This window comes from Xyrauchen texanus, chromosome 1, assembly GCF_025860055.1.
Source record: "Xyrauchen texanus isolate HMW12.3.18 chromosome 1, RBS_HiC_50CHRs, whole genome shotgun sequence".
In the NCBI taxonomy this organism is placed as follows: Eukaryota; Metazoa; Chordata; class Actinopteri; order Cypriniformes; family Catostomidae; genus Xyrauchen; species Xyrauchen texanus.
This window is the reverse complement of record NC_068276.1, coordinates 53,899,735-53,904,596: the sequence shown is the minus strand read 5'-3', so window position 1 is coordinate 53,904,596 and position 4,862 is coordinate 53,899,735. Positions and strand designations below refer to the sequence as shown.

Here is a 4,862-nt window from a genome sequence, read left to right as displayed (position 1 = left end):
CACACACTGGCAGCCAAAAGTTTGGAATAATGTACAGATTTTGCTGTTTCGGAAGGAAATTGGTACTTTAATTCATCAAAGTGGTATTCAACTGATCACAAAGTATATTCAGGACATTACTGAGGTAAAAAACAGCACTGTCCCAAGTAATATTTGAGCAAACCTAAAAAGGCCCCATTTCCAGCAGCCATCACCTTATTCTTGAATAATCATGCTAAATTACTAATTTGGTACTAGAAAATAATTTGCCATTATATCAAACACAGTTGAAAGCTATTTAGTTTGTTAAATGCAGCTTAACATTGTCTGTGTTTGTATTTGAGTTGCCACAGTATGCAATAGACTGACATGTCTTAATGTCAATATTAGGTCAAAAATGGCAAAAAAGAAACAGCTTTCACTAGAAACTTGTCAGTCAATCATTGTTTTGAAGAATAAAGGTTATACAATACAATGCTCGAAATAGCAAAAATCTGAAGATTTCATACAAAGGTGTACACTACAGTCTTCAAAGACAAAGCATAACTGGCTCTAACAAGGACAGAACGAGATGCGGAAGGCCAGATGTACAACTAAACAAGAGGATAATTACATCAGAGTCTCTAGTTTGAGAAATAGACGCCTCACATGTCCTCAGCTGACAGCTTCATTGAACTCTACCCGCTCAACACCAGTTTCATGTACAACAGTAAAGAGAAGACTCAGGGGTGCAGACCTTATGGGAAGAACTGCAAAGAAAAAGACACTTTTGAAACAGAAAACCAAAAAGAAAAGGTTAGAGTGGGCAAAGAAACACAAACATTGGACAACAGATAATTGGAAGAGTGTTATGGATCTTAACCCCATTGAATATATATATATTGATATTGTCTGAATCCAACTACTTTCCCAGAGCTTTTGGATACTCTTTTCACACCCCTCCACTCTTATTGGTTGTCAGATCACTGTGTCCGTCAATACCATGCAAGAATGACCAGTACTTAATGTCTCTTCCTAAATATTTTTTGCTAATGGATTTAAACAATAATTAACCAGTACCGCTGAGAAAACCGTTGAGAAAAAGCCTCTTAATTTATGCTAGGAGAGAGGGGTCTCTCCTGCCTTGAGGCAAATCCAGGAGTCGGAGTTATGTCTTTGATATTTATTGTTACAGTAAATCAGCCTGTTAGGATCACCTCTTTGCACTTTATTGATTTTGAATAGGCCTCAGGAGGGAAATTACAATTTCTTGACTGCTCAGCTGTAGCCATTTCAAATGAAATAATAAAAACTTAATAACAAAACCTAGTGGCACTGTTGATACTCTTTTATTAGTGGTTGATTCTCAAATGGTTAATGTAAGATTTCAATCTGAACTTTGCCAGGTATTGCACAGTTTCCACAATATTTGGAGGAACTTATCTAAAGTAAAGATAACAAGCAATTGAAGGTCTTTCTTTAATCCTTAATCGTAACCCATTGTTTTAGGCATTTGCTTATTTAATTACGGTTTATATGAATAGAATCTCCTGAGTTTGGATAGATGCTGTTGAGTTTCTCCACATAAAGTGTTTGGCTTTTCCCACAGCCACACGTTCCAGTCAATTTGTCTTATGAGAAGGCTCTTAGGAAGGATGAGTTTAGTTCTTATATATTCAAAGCTGAGCAGTCATGTTAACTTGACTGACAGGGAACTGTGAGAGACTGTGAGGGTTGTTTCTAGATTTTTTCCTTTTCCGATAGGCTTACTTGTCTTTTCACACTCACTTTTGCAATAACCACAAATTAATGGTCTACGGAAACTTTGAAAACGTGGGTTTCTTTTAAAAATGATCACATTCCATTCTAACATTTTGCCTCCATGATTCTCAGAGACTGTAGCTTAACATCCAAACATAACTGATGTAGTAGATAAAGTGCTATACAACTGAAATGAAGATAGTTACCATCCGTCTTATCTGTTAAGTGGGCCTTGCTCCACTTATTCTTGAAACAATGTCATGCTGCTAAAGGCTTCGGGAAGATAAACTTGTTGATAATTGTATTTGTGTACATGTGAAGTCTTTGAGGGGGTCTGAGTAAACAAACTGTAAGAGTTTGCCCCAAGGATGACACGTGAAACGGCTTCTTGGCTTCAAGGTAACGCCCCTTTTAATTCACACAGTTTTATATACACAATTTTACAACTCTTCTTAGACCAACGTTGCAGGGCCGTGCAGAGACCTTTGGAGGGGCAGGTGCTCAAAGTATAAAAGGGGCACATGGAACAAGGCTTTAAATAGCACGGTGCTCAAAATATCAATACAGTAATATATCGTGACACATTCCTTGCTGATTCGCGTATCGATACGGATGATTCTGTATTGATACGGCAGCAAATGCTGTGATGCAGTTTTGGAAAAGAAACAGAACAGAAAAGACAATTTTAAGTTTAAAAGTTAAAAAAATATTTTCTGTCCAGAATAATTAGAAACTGAAGTGTCTTAAGTTGTACCAACCTGATGGCTTTTTCTTCTCTGTTATACAGAATAATTAAGAACAGCCTATAGTAAACGTTATAGTAAAATCAACGTGGCCCATGTTTCGGTACAGTAGAGTATAGTTTTATTTAATGCCATGTCAGCATTTGTGGCTATTTTGATGGCAAAAACTGAATTACAAAAATACAAGAGTTCCATTAATATAATAAAACAAAAACAAAGCAAACAGAAAAAATACAGCAATTTTATTTTACAGCAAATACAACAGATTTTTTACATTAATGTGATACCTGTTCTGGTAAAATCTTACTAAATTCCTTGAGTGAGTATGCTGCCTTTGCTGTTGTTGTTGCTGCTGCTAATACTGGAGTTGATCTGAGAGACTGTAGACATTAAAACAACAAACATATAGGAGATATATTAGCTGATTAAACAATTGTTATGTTACCATGACAAGATGTAAAGATTGCTGAGAGTGTTTGGAACTGGCTCACTGACCTGCCAAGGCTGACTGCTCCAAGAAAATAAGAGGGAGATGCTCACAGAGGCTGCTGCACACCAAGAGCTGCAGGTAGAGAAAATAAGATACCAGATTCAAAAAGTAAAATTATCTGAGAAAGAAAAAAAACATTAATGGGGGATAGGATGATGGTGGCCATGGCAGGGGTGAGAGTGAGACACAAACATCTATATAGACAGAGGTGTGTGTGCTTGTCTGTCTACAGTACACAATACTGTGATCATGATTTCAAGTTGCATTGTGACTCTGAGATGTAGTTGGATTTTGATTGATTATGTCTAATCAAAAATATAAATAAAGAAACTAAAATGTGTATGTGTTCATTCTGTTGGCACCTACTAAAAATCACAGTGTAGCATTAATCTTACCAATAAGTGGAGGATGAGTTGTTGTAGACTTTTATAACAGAAATGTCCTGTTTGCCATGTCCCTAAAAATGTTAATGACATTATTGTCATTTATTGGAATGTCCTTCTCAATGGCCAACAGAAGAAGGTCAGACAATCTCTCCTCTTTGCAAAGGCTGCGAAGTTTGGTTTTCACAAGTTTCAGTTTTGAGAAGGAACGTTCCACAGTTGCTGTGGACACCGGAAGTGTGCCATATGTCTTCAGCAGCAGAGTCATGTTGGGGAAAACTAGATGTGCATTGTTTTCCTTGACCACTGACAGAATAGAAGACACATTGGCTGGTGGTGGGCATGAGTATGACGTATGGAAGACCTTCAATTCTGTCTGCAATTTGTCTTCATCTTCAATATTGTAGAACTGGCACAGTTTCTTCACAGCTTGGAGTGCTGCTGTTGGAATGCTAGCTGTTTTCCAGTTCTCTGGGACTGTCAGGCAATGGAAGGCATGCAATATTTCCCATTTGGAATTATCTCCTCCTTTAAAGCGTCTCTGAATAGTGGTCTTTGCTGTTGTAGAAAGAAAATATTTTTGTCATTTAAAATATAATTATATTTTAATCCTGTTCTGAATTGTTTTATTTTTATAATGATAATTCAGAGAATGAGAAAATCAGTATAAGCCTTATCAGTGTTGTTGTGATAATTATTTTAAGGCACTCTACATTTTTTTAAATAAATACTGAAATAATAATAATAATTTAGTCAAAAGGCATAAAAAGACAAGACCCTCGACGCCTGTGAGTGAAACTTTTCTCCCTCAAACAGCAAGCTAACGTAACGTTACTTCTACAGGCTACACACAGCAATATATACAACATATCTGCATGCTCTCTTCACGTCGTTCTTGTAAAATAATAATAATAAGTAAATAAACATCAAAATCACTTCACTGGGAATGAATCCCCACTTACCAGCTGCCGCGGTCGCGGTGTTGAAAATATCTTCCGGTAATTAAAAAATGCGCGTGCTGCGGCCGTGCGGCGTGAGGAATAGTCCCGGTCGGATGAGGTCGTCGTCAGGTGAAAGGTCATCATCTGGATCATTTTATTTAAGGCTAAATTATGAATCATACATTTTACTAATATTTAGATTTGGCATAGGCAGGCATTCACAAAAGGGCCTTTAATAAATAAAAAAAAAATGAGAGGATTTTTTTTCTTTGACAAAAGGGCACTTTGGGGGCAAGGGGGCAAAGGGGCAGGTGCTCAAGTACCCAGGCAGAGATCAGTGAGGTGCAGCACAGATCAACCGGCCGTTTATTTCAGTGTGGTCCATCCTAAATCCAAGGTTCAGACAATGGCATATGAAGTATCCATGTCTTACGGTTGGAGTTGGCATCAGTTCATACTCTGAAGTACATCATAATAGAAGTGATGTTTGGCTGGCACCGGCTGCATTAACATGCATATTGTTAAAATCTTGTGGCTATACTTTTGAAACAGTGAGTATTTTAACGTTCACGGATTGCCTCATTCA

General features: G+C 37.3%; 1 long non-coding RNA gene across 1 annotated transcript; it reads right to left on the bottom strand.

The window, feature by feature from the left end:
- Window positions 1–2,603: 2,603 nt before the first annotated feature.
- Window positions 2,604–3,365, bottom strand: LOC127653578 (uncharacterized). Its single transcript, XR_007971835.1, has 3 exons — window positions 3,348–3,365; window positions 2,958–3,024; window positions 2,604–2,842 (listed from the first exon to the last, which is right to left on the bottom strand). It is a non-coding gene; the product is annotated as an uncharacterized LOC127653578 (long non-coding RNA).
- Window positions 3,366–4,862: the final 1,497 nt, after the last annotated feature.